Below are 15,341 nucleotides of genomic sequence, written 5' to 3' on the forward strand. Positions count from 1 at the left end.
ACTGTCAAAAGCAGAAGTAATTTAAATCAAAAGAAACTGTGGTTTTACAGGCCGCCTACGTTCAACAACGTACATTTTCTATCCTGGATATAAGCGAGGAGATCCAGGCCTAAAGTTGTGTTATTTAAATGAGTCGAACTGAGTTGTTTAAATACTTGTGTACTGGTAGTCTTAACAAGCATTAGTTCGTTTAGCGCGCGGCGAAAGAATGGTTAATTAGCGCCTAAATACGTTCGCTCTAATGCGGGATTAATTATCCGTTCATTTGTAACGGCTCTCGTAATACTACAGCTCACCCCGATTTTTAAGATAGAAAAGAAACTGATTAAAAAAAGAAATATATTGCATCGTATATAATTTTATTGCGCTTGAGACATATAAATGAGTTACTATAAGTTCAGACAGTTATGAAATTAATCGCAAAGGGCGACAATGGTATGCTATAAAATTAATCGCAAAGGGCGATAATGTTGTGCTGTATTATTCAAAAAATTCTGGGGGCAAAATGACTGGGCTTGGTACTGGACTGTTATCGTCTTCGATTAGAAGGACTTCTTGTACATCGTCCTCAGTTGGTTCGGAATTATCCCTTGATTGTCGCTTTTTGTGTTTTTTTACCTTTCTTTTGAGCTCGGAAATTTTGGCTTTTTGTTCTTCGTTTTCCTTCATTAATTGTGTTATTTTCTTTCCTAGCTCCAGATTCTTTTCTCCAAGTTTTTTGTTGGCATTTGTTATTTCTAAGTGTTTGAAGGAGAACGTTTTTAACATAGTTTGCGCGTTGGATTCGCTGGTTTTTTGGAGTTGATGGGCAACGACATATTGGCGCTGCCAATAGTCGTTAGGTAGTTGCTTTTCCTCAGGTGGTTTCTGTGATTCCATTTTCAGTTGTTCAAATTTCAGTTGCAATTCTTGCAACTCTGTTTCCTTTTGAAACAGTTCCTGCCTGAATGTGGTGTTTTCCTCTATTAAACTGCTAGTATTGATGTTTGATAGTTCTGGCATCTCAACAGGAAAAGCGGAAATTGCGTCGTAAGGGACTTCAATATATGCGTCTAGCATATTATTCCTAAGGGTATAAGTGCCCTTCATAGGGTCGCGATTTTTAATTCTCCACTTGTTGTTTTCTGTGGGGAGCGAGAAGGTTTTCAGAACTGGAAGCTTTTCGCTGTTGACTAGTATCTGTTGATGTCCATTTGACTGGATGATGTTTATTTTACTAGCAACCTCAAATTTGTTGTAGTTTGGTTTCAAGAAATAGAGGAGGGTAATAACGTACCTCGGGTTTTCTTTATTCATGTTTTCCTCTCGTGGTTTCTGTAATTTCAAACATTCTGAGGGTATTTTCCTGATAGCGTCGGGAACGAGATCTTCAATGTTGTTCATCTTAATGATTTTGTTTTTGTGATTGCTAATTTGTTGGATTGGGAATTGTCGCTTTCTGCTAACTTGCCAGTTGTTTTGGGGATCATATTGGTCCTGTTGTTCTCGCATTGGTCGAAATGGCGGAGTTGATGACGGTTTCTGCTGATGTTGTAGTGTTGGTTGTTGGATTGATGAAGATGGTGAAGCAGCGGGGACGATTACACTTGAGAGGTTGTGCTTGATGCTCATTTTGTGGTTGAGGTCTAAAATTTTTTGATATTATTAGCCTGTGTCATTAGTATCACACATTATGGCTTCTTTTCATGTTTGCAAATGTATTGCTAATATAGAAAAGTATTCTATTGTAAAAATGTTTTTGTAAAGTTTTGTTGCTAACTGCTTTACTTAAAAATTATAATGCTAAATGCATTTGTTAATAAAATTTGGTAGAAAATCGTTTGTTTTGCTAAATGCAAAGTTAACTTTAATAAAGGGAGGGGGGTCATAAATTAAAAAATTTTTATACTTATGCCAGGCGGGCAGCCCTGGCACAAGTACGTCTTTCTCCGCTGCCCGGAGGTGTGAGTCTTGGGGCGTGCGTCACACTAACACGGCTGCAACGACCCGTGCAGCTGGGGAGACAACCTTGCTGAGCTGAAAGAAAAATTTTTTGGGTCGTTTTTGAAAATTTCAGTTATCGTGTTAGTGTTCTGAATTATTTAGGTTCAAAAGCCAGGGGGGCAGGCTGGAGAAAGCTGAGGTAACCCCTTCCCGAGGAAAAGTTAAAAGGAAAAAAAGATCGTTTGGACTTGAGTTGTTTTTGGTTTATCAGACAACGTCTTCTAAAAAATTTTTGCAAATGGGACATTTTTTCTGCTTATTTATACATACTCGACAGAATCGATGATCCTCATGTTGGGAAAAATGTGGGTGTTTTGTTACTCCTAATTCCGTTTTCATTTTTTTGCATAAATTGCATCGGAAATAGGATGTGATCAGGACGGGAAGACATGGTCGAAGACAGATGGGACATTTAGGGTTTGTGTATTTTTTAAAAAGTGCCTTTCTGCAAGGAATACATACATAGTGAGGATTTTCTTTGGGGAATTGCCTGTGTAGTTTTTCTACAATAACGGTTTTTCGTGAACATATGGGGCAGATTATGTCCTTATGGGGATAGAGCCAACGGAAACTGTCGAATAGGGATTGTGAAAGACCCATCGAGTGACTGTTCTCTTATTTTCCTTAGACAAAAACAGGAAAATTTCTCAGAAACTGCAGTAGGATGAGGTTAATGAGGAACGATATGGCAAGCAAGGTAATTAGGATTAAGATAAATATTTTTGTGGATAGCTCTAGATTGGTCATTTTCCGTATCTGGAGAAAATGGAAAGGAGGTAGTGATTAATAAAAAGGGATATTGCCAATGCGCATAAGAGGACAAAAAGAAGAATAAACAATGTTATGGGATGCGTTTTGTCAATTCAATGAGTAGTGTAGAACTAGGGTGAAGGAGGTGATTTGCTCCTGGTAAAAACTGAATTGAATTAGGGATATCGAGCGGATCAAAAATGAAAACAGGAAAAGAATTAAAATTTTGGGAGTTCTTGGATGCATTATGTAATTATTTTTTCGCAACGAGGGCATAATTTATAGTCTTCTACGCAAAATTTACAAAAGTTGACGGGCTTGTGATCACTGTGATGAAACGTTTTTGCAACAGAATATTGAAATCTTGTTTGTTTGCAAATATTACATTGAAACCAGTTAAAGATTGAAAAGATAACATTAAATTTAGAGCATTTTGGACAAAAATCGTAGCCCATATCTTTTATAACATATTGGTAACAGAGCAGACACATTACGTGGGGTAGTTCTTTAGGGGGGTTTTCGTGTAATTTCTTGAAAACAATTGTTTCGCGTCTGCAGCATAAACAAATTAATGAGACCGGTTTGGATTCTATAGTATTGGTTTCTTTGTCAATTGTATTCATTTTTGGAAGATTGTTATTGGAGGGGATTATGGGACTGGTATGGTTGGAGGATTTGGTTGTTGGTTATTTTGGGATTTTATTGTTTGGTCTATTACTAATATAACTATTAACATCAAAAAATTGAAAGGAATACTTACAACAACGAGGAAAACGGTTAAAACGAAGGAGAAGGCTGCTGCAATAATCATGAGGGCCATTAATAAAAAATCAAGTACTTTGGGGATGAACATTTTGGATAATTTGTGAAGGTAGTTTTGAATCAAGGATTTTACCACGGGTTGTTTGGGTCAATTGTTTGTTTGCATAAGGGGCATTTAGTAGTTGTAAAGGTCATACACTGCAAACAAATTGATTGTTTTGGGTGAAAATCCCTGAAGTGACTGTGGCAGGTGGATAACTTTTTGACTTCTTGACAAGAATCACACTGGAAATAATGGCAATGACTGATTGTATAAATGGGAGTTACGCAAATGGGACATTTAGGTTGGTTCCAATATTTAAATAATTCATTTCTACAAGGAATGCAAGCAAAATGGGGGGGCTGACCATTTGGGTTTTTGTGCAATTTTTTGAATTGACGGCAAGGGAGATAACAAACAGGGCATTCAATTTTAGGGGTTGTATCAATTTGAGGTTGCTGAGACGATATTTTCAGAATGTTTCCCATTATAAGGACAAATCAGAAAGATCCGGGTATACGAGTTCTAATCCATGGTGTTCAAGTTCGTTGGGGATAGTTACATTTAAATCTGCAATAGCAAAGAAGAAATTCCAGTGTTTCTCGTTTGGATAAATGTAATAATGATTAATGGTACCGGTGCTTAAAAACATATAAGTTATCTTGATACATGCTTTATACTGTGTGAAACAAACATTGAACCATCTTTTTATTTTAACAATTTTAATTTTTTCCTTACCAATAAACAAAATCATTTTAGTTTTAACAATTTGGAAAGGAATGAGGGGAAAAGAACAAATTGATCAGAAAAAAAAGGATAGAAAAAAATGAAGAAGAGGAAAGGAGAGGAGAAAAAAAAATTTTTTGTGGAGAGCAAGTTATGTAAAACAAATTACTTTACTGAAGAGCGCCCAAGTTGACTGGGAAGTGCTCTTCGATGTCGATGAGTGCGAGAAAGAATTCCCAGTGCATCATTCCCATGGTGACTCGAGTAGAACCCTCACATCCACGTTCGTAGTCAGTATAATGTATGATTATACAGGGCTTTATTTCTGCAGTGGGAGTTTCAATGAATGATCTCTCGAGGGATTCTACTTTGACTAGTCGCTCACCAAAGTGGAACAGCATTATAGGAGATCTAAATTAAAAGGGATTTTGGAACCATTTAAAGCTTGGGATATATTTATGAAAAATGTCCAATAGGGGGAAGATGGTGTTAAAATGATGGTTCCATCAGTCCAAGTGTTTAAATATTCGAAATGGAGTAATAGTTGTGGTATAACTCTGTTACTTTTTGTTGTCACAAATGATTTTTCAAAAAATTGAATTTGTATAAGGCAATTTTGGTATGAGAATATCATTGCTGTTTTTTAATTGTTAATTGTTTCCAATTCTTTAGTAATGAAATCGTTTTGAGAAGAATCACTTTTCGGCAATTCAAAATAAAGATTGTGAGGTACACAATTTGGGTTTTCTAGAATAAGGAGGAAGAATTTCCAATGAACTGAAAAAGGATTAATACTTATTAAACAAATTTTTCACTCTGGATTTCTTTGAGCGTTACTAGCATAGTAGGTACAGGAGTTGGGTATGCATCAAAAGATCGTTGAATTTTTTGTAACTCTACAAATTTATTGTTAACTGCAAATATCATAGTTTAGAATGATACTTAAGCAATATAGATTGGGTGTTGTACTTGAAATACCGAGTTCTCTTTGAATGCTAGAAAAATGGTGAATTCGGCGAACTGAGGATGAGTAATGAAAATAGTTAAAAGTTTGTAAATATTTGTCATGGGTTTTTTTGCGAAAGTCATTATACTTATAGCGGAAACATAGTATACGGCTAATAGCTCAAAATTTTGGTTTCCGATTCTGATTTGTAAGTTTCTATTAGTTAAATGAATCATGTTGCTGATCTAGCTCATTTGGCAAACTATTAGGGTCGAATTGTGCTAAATACACGAAATAATTCCAATACAACGAATGAGGGGTTAAAATCACAGTATCGTTTTCCCAAGTGTCCCAAAACTCAAAATCTATAACAATTTGAGGGAAAATGTCTCCGTCATTTTCTTCAAAAGTTTTCTTTATTTGATAAATTGTAACGAGTCTATCTTGAAACAAAAAGTACATTAATGGAAGCGTTTTAGTTGTTAATTAACTTATTGTTCTTTATTTCAAAACTATGTATAAAAGTATGTAAATGTAAAAAAAGGATAAAAAAGGGTGTGTCAATTATTTCTGAAAAGAGGATTATTGACAACGATTGATATTTATAAATAATATATCAATCGGATTCAATGTAGCAAAATCGGAGTAGGGGAAGAGTGCAGGCAATAGCTAGATAGACATAGTTGCGATTACATAGTTGAAAATGGATTATAAGAAATAAAAAGCAAGAAAGGAATCCACACATGTCTCTTACAGGAAAAGTCAAAGTCTAATAAAATTTTTCTTCAGACGCTTTGAAACAATTTTGTATTCGACTCCAATGTTTACAAAAGTAATTGTGTCATCAATCAGGGCTCTTAACAATGAGAAGTATTGAAAATTTGAATGCGGTACGTCCGAGTCTATGATGTCACTGAAGTAGAAAGATGCAACTCTAATAGTTACAGTAGTTTTTAAATCGGAAATACTTGATGATAATATTTTTCCGGTGTATTGTCCAAATCGAATGAATAAAGCGTTAGGCTGTTTTATGAATTTGGGTTGCATAGCATAGCATCCTTGAGGTGTATCTAAACAAGATATTAATTAACTTATAGAGTCTAATACAAATAATTTTTTTTTTTTATTTTTGAGACAAATTATTTTTTTATGAAAAAGATGATTTTTCTATTAACAGCTTTAAGGAGGTGCCACCACACTTAGAATGGTTGCATCATTTTGTGGTTGTGGTTGATGTGACGCTAGATTTGGGTATTCTACTTTATTATTTTCTGTATGACAATGCTCATCAATTTTATTTTCTCGAGGTTGATCCTCAACGCATTTGTAAGTTTTTTCTATTGTGCTGTAAGGTTGATAATTACTAAGCGGTAAAAAATTATTGTTGTTCTGCGGGGCCGACGGTTTGGTTTCGTTAGAGAATATCGGTGTAAAGAACGATAAGATACAAAGATTATATGTTGCTCCTAATAGAATTTTCCAAAAACCCATTGTTTTGTTGGATATTTTGTGGATTTCGAACGCTCTTTTGATTGTTACGATTACATCAGTTAAGAATTTTATGCACAAGAAACAAGCAAAATAAACTCCAATTTTTTCCAAATAGAAAGTGATAATTCCAAAAGTGCCTTTAAACTGCTCGGTAAAAAATGTAGGTGAGAGTAGAGAGTCTAGATAAATTTGTCTATTTACGCCCATCGCGGACGCATAAATATCTTTTTGAGAGTAGTCTATGCTTCTTCCTTCTAGAACTTCTCTTGAAATTTTTGTCAAAACTGATTTTGATGCTTCCGAATGCAAGATATTGTCCCAAAAAGATTTTAGTTGATTTGGTGTGTAAATTCCGGCACGTTGTGATTCGTAACCGGTAAATTTTGGAACAGAACTAACAACTCTTGAATAGAATATTTTTGGCGGTTGTAAAGGAACAGGTGCTGGCATCAAATGGTACCATGAATTTTCATTATCAATATCTAATTGGTAGGCATTTTTGTAGCCTCCAATACAATTTACTTCGTTAGCAAATGGATAGATTTGTCGAGAAATTGGATCGACGAACATTGTCCTATCATCATAGTGAATAGGAATCCTATCAAAACACTGATCAAGAACCTTAAGTGATGAGTTTCGTTTTGTACAGTGGTACAGCCAACCTATGCTACCATCTGTGTCTAAGAACATCGAGCGGTTGCCGGTTAACATGTATCCAGCTAAACGATTATTTTGGATAGCCTGCATTAGTATCATTTGTTTTTGAGTTCGATCAAGTTCGCATTGCTCTATGACCAAACCTTTCCATGCTTGTTTTATTTGCATGTAATTATGACATATGACAAAATCCATTTTTACCGCAAGGTTAAGATCATAGTCTAACTTGTCTTTGTCTAAGTGTTCCCATGCAACAAAACCATTATCGGATGTTCGGATCTGATCATCTGAAGGCTTCCTATTAAACCCATTTACACTTCGGCTGTTGTCAGAATAATCAATACGAAGTTTATGAAAAAATTGTTGAGTTTTTGATTTATAAGGTTTGCCAGTTTTCATATTAAATCCGCCTGTATAAGAAACATATGAAGAATCTAAATTTGTTCTGTAAATAAACTCAGGTTTTCCACACACCTTTTCCTTTTCATCAACTACTCTAATTTTTATATTCATTTCAGCAGGAGAATACGTTCCTGGTCCTTCATAGGGCGTCTCCGATTTTTCATCACTCACTATGAAATACTGTACGTTACCAAGTTCGTTTTCATGTTTTAGCATTTTTGCGTTTTGTGAAAATCTTTTAGTAACTATACAATTTTCCGGTGCCTCCCAATTGTATGCAAAGGGGTCGAGTGATGTCGAATGACAACCTCCTTCTGAGAGGGCACAAGGAAGCTTTAGTCCTTGACTGTTATAGACAGTTCTGTCATTAAGATCAATATCGAGTACAGTTTCTTGCATCAGGGTTTCAAAAGAGAAGTGTTTAATTTGACCACGATTATCACAAGATGTTGATGATTCACCTTCAAGATCAACTCCCTGGTTTTTATAGGAGACAGTTTTTATTCCATGTTTTATATCAATTTCCATTTCATCATCATCAAATTCTGTAACAGCAATTTTTCCAGTTTTGTTAGCATTTAAACATTGTTCAGGCGAAACAATAATATCATATGTTATTATTGGAGCGTTGCGTACAATTGAAGAATGGGAAAACATACCACAATTATAACGAATGAGCATTGCAGTGACTTTGCACATAAGAGCTTTGACTAAGGTCCGATAAGACCGTTGGTAAAGTGTTACATGTGTATCAACCATCTGAATGTTTTCGGGTGTGATTTTGCAAGGAGAAACTTGTGTTAGAGCATACATTTTGTTTTCTTTCGTTTTAGAACAGTCATAATGAATGACCCTTAGTTTGTTAGATACATCATTAATATCTTCAAGGAGGGGTTCAGTAGAGTTAATAACTATAAAAGGAGTACAAAAGTAGAAAAGATTTATAAGTAAATAAGAAAAATAGAGTTTTTCAAAACAAAGATATCTTTTCATCCTGTTCTTTTTTAGCGCTTCAAGCCGGGAGTTAAGGCTAAGAGTTGTAGTAATAGGCACGTCCAGAAAATGTTGACTGGGTTTTGGTACCTAAAACAAATTTAAGTAAATCCGGCTTGATAACGTGATGGCGGCTTGGCCGAGCGACTAGAAGTTCGCCTATTATTATTATTTTCTAAAGTTTGTAAATTAGAAGGTCCTTGTTCCGATGTATTAGGGCGGAGAAGACTTAAATTAGGGTCTAGAGGTATTCTAGAATTGTGCTGTGGGCAAGGAGTTGAACTTCTTGTTCGACTGCCGCTAGGCAGGTGTGTTTGGACTGGAGGTGGGTTGTCACTTGGCACGACCACCTGAACTTGCTTCGTTGAATCCAGAATCGAAATTGGTAGGTGTTCGGTCAGGGTCGAGGTTCTGCACAGGGGAGTCTCTTCGTATGAAATTATCCACGGGGAAATATTCGGTGTTAGTGGGGCTTTGGAAGGAGAATTTAGTCAAGGGACTGTTGAGTTTATTCATCTGGCTTGTCATTAGATTATTATAGAATGTGTCACAATTATTTTTATCTATACCATACTCTAGGGTTAACTCTGGTATAGTTTCAGTAGCTGGGTAGTACTCGACTAGGTGATTTCTATGAGCGACCTTCCTGGTGGCCGGGTTGCTATCTAAAGTTAATTCATAGTTAACATTGGTTAGTTTTTTGTCTATAGTATAAGGACCTGATCTTAGTTCATGTAGTTTTTTTGACTTTCCTAACTCAATTTGATGGTTTTCCATTAGAACTTTTTGTCCAACCTCAAGTGGCTTGCCTAATTTGTGTTTGTTTCTATGTTTATGTGCGCGGTTATTGTTTTCTAAGCTCCTTTTATAAGCGTTATTGTATATTTGTTTGAATTGGTTTTCTCGCATAAGCAACGAATTGTTAATAGTTGGTTTTAGAAGTTTGTCAATTTCGGTGTTTTTTGAAGTTTGCAGGGTATGCCTGTGAAGAGGCAGGTCTTTGCAAAACTCGGAAGAGCATGTGAGTTGTGAATTTCGTAGGAGTCCTAACTTAAGTGACAGAGGTATCTGTGGTTTTTGTCCAAACACAATTTCATAAGGTGAGATTCCAGTACTAGCATTTGGAACCGTGTTATGAGAAAAAGCAAATTTTGGTGCCAGTTCATCCCATTTACCTCGAGCTTGTTCTAGAAAAATTCGGAAATGTGCTCCTAAATGTTTGTTTTGGATCTCGACTTTGCCATTAGTCCAAGGCGCATAAGCAGTTCGAGGTGCGGGTGTTATACCTAATTCATGAATGTAACTCGCAAAATCTTGGTTCATGAATGCCGAACCCTTATCATAAACAAGTTTTTGTGGTATTCCAAAAGACAAGATGAACTTTTCTAAAGCTTTTATGGTGTCTACTGCGTCTGTGGAACGTACAGGGTATACTTGAATGAAACGCGAAAATGAATCAACAATAACTAAACAATGATGTTTACCGTTCGATGGAGGATTTAAAGGTCCTTTGTGATCAATATGGACCGTATGAAAGGGGAATGGGACTGTATCAGTCCACTTTTCGAGGGGTGCTTCGTGGATATCTCTCCGTTTTTGTTTATTTTTTTGGCATTCAAGGCAATCAGCAATTAGGTTTTCAATCCATTTATACATTCCGGGCCAATAAAAAAATCGTTTTACATTAGCAAGTGTTTTATCTAAGCCTACATGACCTGACAGTTCACAATGAGCTAGCTGAAAAACTTTAAAGAACAATGACAGTGGTACACAAATTTTTAAGTATTCAATATCTGGTTCGTCAGTTTGTTGTTGAATACATAAGATGTTACCTACAAAACTCAGTTTCTCAAAGTTATTAATGTACGACATTATGGCTTTAGATTGTCGGAATTCAATTTTCTTCTCGTCTTTGTTATTGTTCGTCCTTAATTGGCGAATTTGTTGTATTACTGGGTCTTTTAATTGTTCTCGACAAATTACCGATGTATTTAAATCAACTTCTTTAGAGAAGATTGTCAGTTTATCGATGAGTTCTCTTGCATCTTGTATTTTCGTATTTTCGGGAAATTTTTTTGCTAATTCGGTTTTATCTATACAAGTGCTATTTTTCACGAGAAAAACTTTATCGTATTCTAGAGGGAATCTGTACTCCGAGTCTGTGGTATTAGTTTGATCAATGTAGAGTTTGTCAAAGTCTAATTCCGGTGACTGGTTCTCATTGAACAATTCAAATTCCGAAATTGGGTCAAAATTTTGTTCGGTTATCCCTTCATCAGGGTAGGAATCAATTTCTGTATAATGATCAGACGTTTCATCTTCCTCCTGTTCTGATACAGGGGTTATTTTATGTTTGCGGTGACGCCTATAGTGGTTAATTGATGAACCATACGAGAAATCTTCCGAAATATTGTTTATTGAGCAAAGTCTGTTTTGATTATTGTCGTACTTTTGCTTTATCATTTTGTCGTTTTTGAAAATGAATTTGTCGATACCCGTTATGCTTTGTTTAAGGATTGGGAAAAAATCATCTGCTGGTCCCTTTTCATTATCACGCAAAATGAAGTATTTTTCCTCGTTACCATGCTCGTCGTAAAAACTAATGTCTTTTGGTATCTTTTTGTGTTTAAGTTGATACTTGTCCAAATCCTTAAGTTTTACATTGCGACTTAGGATGTCGGGGAAGGCTAAGTTTTTTCCTTCAGTCCAAATAATTTTCAAGTTTTGAAATTGAGATATTACTAACTGGTATCTAAAAAACCTGTGAGAGAGTTTTCCTCTTCTACCCCATAGATACATTAAGGGCTTATGGTCTGTGTACACGTATACAGGATGGGGAGAACCAATTAGGTAATGCTCATAAGTTTGTAATGCCGATATTACACCGCAAAGTTCGCGTGCTGTGGTACTCATTTTTTGTTCCTCTTTAGTGTAAATTCTAGAATTAAAAGACACTATTCGTTTCCCTTCCGGAAATTCTTGAACGAGAATTGAGCCTACTCCTATAGAAGAAGCGTCTACATGCACGTGGAATGGGTATTTAGTATCAGGTATTGCTAAGATAGTATCTTCGCTAATTCTGTTTTTAATGTCGTTAAACAGTTTTTCGTGTTCCGTTGTCCAAACAAATTTAGTTTCTGTGCGGGTTAAGTCATAGAATGGTTTGCAGTCAACATGCAAATTTTTGATGTACATGCTGTAGAATCCTAAACAACCTAGAACTCTCATGACGTCACGTTTGTTTTCGGATGACTTGAGTGCTTTTAAATCTGCTACTCGCTTCTTGACTGGTTGTATCCCATCTTTACCTACTACGTGTCCCAAGAACTGTACTTTCCTAAGGAAAAATTTAGTCTTTTCAGGTTGAGCTTTCAATCCTGATTTCCTTAAAAGTTCATGGTACTTGTCAATTATTTCAAACATTTCGGTTTCATCTTGCGCTTGCATGATGGTGTCATCAATGTAGGTTATAGCTTGTTTTTTTCTAATTAATGGTGCAAAATGGATAGTCATTATACGACTGAAGAAATTAGGTAAACCGCATAGACCATAAAATCCGCGTTCAATTTTGTATTGCTTTGGACCAATTACAAAGCTTACCAGCTGTTTAGTTTCCTCAGTTAAAGGAACCTGGTTATAAGCTGAACAAAGATCACTGGTTGTGAAGAAATTACCTTTAAGTCTAGTTAATAGGCTTCCGATTGGCTCTAGTGGCCATGAATATCGACTAAGATCTGTTATTGAATTCAAATATCGGGCATCTATAACCAGTTTTACTGTGTTCCCCTTGGGTAGGATTATGATTGGATTAATAAATTCTGATCCCATTTCTTTATCATTACCCATTTCCCGGATTATACCTGTTTTACACAGTTGTTCCAAAAGGTTTTCTAGTTTTTCTTGATAATGTAATGGTACTTTGGATGGTCTTTGTTTTGTCAAAGTTGAATTAGGTAAAAGTTTAACATGAAACTTTTGTTTTATCTTTCCAACATCGTATTTGTGTTGAGAGTAAACGTCTTTATTTTTAGTTAAAGTCCTCAGTAACTTGTCTAAGTTTTCGTCATTGATATCAGCTTGACTGAAATCAAATTTTTTGAGAAACGCTTGATCGGTTTTGTCAAATCTGTTAAGTTTTTCTTTGGGAAGTTCAACGGGTCTGATGTTCTCATCAGTTGTTTCTAATTGTGGCTTAAGATCCTTTAGGTCGTCGCTAAAGTCTGTTTCTAATTCGTAGTTGTTGGTAAAATCTTGTTGCCTTTTTCGCTTTTCTGTTTTCTTTTGTTTTTCAGGAGTTTTGCCTGCAAAGAAATTTTGAATTTTTGAAATTTTTGGACCTTGTTTTTCACTAACATGGAATATTTGATCCCAATTAGTGTCACTATTCATTAGGTGGTTTATGAATGCAACATTGTCAACTACAGAAAATTCTGGGTCTTGTCTAATTTCAATGTCTTCTAAAGTGTGCCCAATAGGACCCTTTTGGATGACAACCTTGTTGTTTTGAGGATTGTTTAGCATTATTGGTAATTCCTTTTCTTTTCTAAAACACTGAACGTTGTAAGTATAAATTCCTTGAGCTTGCAGTTCACTTCCAATTACGAAGGAGGTTCCCTTTCTGAAGAATTCATTCGGAGGTCTAATTGATATTACTCGAGTTGATTTTGGTGCTAATGGTAGTTGCTGGTCAACAGTTACAATTTTGTAAGAGCTAATGTATGGATAGCTTTTTGTTTGGTATCTAGATAACGTGACGGCTACTTCAGGGTAAGTTTTTAAATCAATTTTCGGAGTGGTTAGGTCAATAGATTTTACTGTAGATTCAAGGAAATCCATTCCCAACAAATTCGGCTTACAACCATCTTTTGCTGAAACCCATGTGGTAACTTCCACTTGATACTTTCCTTCAATGTCGAAAGAAGTTTTGAAAGTAATTTGACCTAGAAGTTTTAGTTTCTCACCATTAACCGCTAAAGTATGATTTTTTGAAGCTTTCATCTCAATGTGTTGTAATTTACATAGTTCAAGATAAGTGTGGTAATTAATTATAGAGCTTGATGCTCCTGTGTCCAATAAAAACTGTGTTTCTAAGCCGTTATTTTTATTTTTGTCTCCGACGGATTGGTATAAATTAATATAGATATGTGAGTAACTTGCTTTGTTGTCAGAAGTGTTTATGAACGGAGACCTGTCTAGTTTAAATACTCGTCGTTGTGATTCTCATTATTGTAATAGTCTCTGGAAGTTTCACTGGTAAAGTGAACTCGAGGGCTTCGCCCTTCACTGCTATCTCTTGAATGAGTATTATTGTTTTGTCTAGTAGGTGTCCTATCCCTGTCATAATCTCTACTCCTATCACGATATCGATTATCTGATCTGGGAGGACCGTTGCTTTGTCTGTCCCTACTATTTTGCCTATTGTTATCTCTGTAAGAATTGTTTCGATAGTTATTTTGTCGTTCCTGTGATCGGTTATCGTAAGAAGATGATCGGTAATTGTTTGAAGAGTTTGATGGGTACGGTGATCGATGTCGGTAGTCTGATCTGGAGTTGTTTTGATAATTGGATTGATTTTGGTTATAACTATTTCTCTGTCTGTCCCTAGAATTTCGATTGTCATAATTGTTTGATTTGTAATTTTGTTGACCTGGTGAATGGCTCCTACTACGTTTATAATTATCTGTGAACTTTTCTCGTTGTTGAGGTGGGTTTCGGTTTTTGTTTTTAAAGTCCTTGTACTTAAAGCAGAAAGCTATTGTGTGACCTGAACGTTTGCAAAACTTGCAGAATCTAGTCTGGTTTTGTTTGAATCTGGGATTGTCGTTGTTGTATGTGGCGTTTATTTTATGATCTTTCATTAGATTTGCAATTTCTGTGAGTTGGTTTTTTAACCCTTCTATTTCTATTTTATTGTCGATACTACTTGAGGCAGTACCCGTGAATTCACTGCTAACAGAAAAACTTAAGTCTTTAGTTGCTACATGATCCTGTAATTGTTGCCAAGTTGTAGCTGGGTTTTCTATTAACCGCTGATGTGCCTTTTGCTTGAGTGTAGGTGGCGTTAATCCTCTTGCAAAGTATTTCATACACTTAGCGTTACGCTGGTCGTTGTTAAAATCTGGATCTGGCCATCCTTTTTCAACTACTTTTGTTACTCGGTGTGTATAGCTTTTTATCAACTCATCTGGTTGCCTTTTAATACTCTCGACTTCAATTCTTTTCCTATACTTGTCTTTTGCATCAGTAAAACGGGTAATGAACTGATTTCTAACTTCGTTCCATGCTAAACCTGGTGCTAAGGTTTCAAACCATTGGGCTGCGGGCCCACGCAAAACCGAACCAAATAATGCTTTTTGTCTAGCGTCGTATGCTGCATGCAAATCAGCATCCGCAGGATCTCTTGTTCCTAGTGAGAATTGGATTTTTCTTTGTATTAAACTAAAGAATTCCTGGGCATCTTCAGATGGGTCTAAACCTGTAAATTTCTCTAACGCTATGTCGGGGTACGCAACAACGTTCGCTGCCATGTTTTGTTTTAGTATATGAAAAGAATATTTTATACGAAAGTACTATTAGTTTGGGTAATTAATG

General features: G+C 35.8%; 1 protein-coding gene across 1 annotated transcript in view; it reads left to right on the forward strand.

Moving 5' to 3' along the window:
• Positions 1-15,341, forward strand: part of LOC142339861 (TNF receptor-associated factor 4-like) — a 39,676-nt gene that overhangs the window by 18,657 nt on the left and 5,678 nt on the right. The gene's annotated exons all lie outside the window — the stretch shown is intronic.

The sequence above is a fragment of the Convolutriloba macropyga genome, chromosome 5 (assembly GCF_964194025.1).
Source record: "Convolutriloba macropyga chromosome 5, txConMacr16.3, whole genome shotgun sequence".
Taxonomy (NCBI): Eukaryota; Metazoa; Xenacoelomorpha; order Acoela; family Convolutidae; genus Convolutriloba; species Convolutriloba macropyga.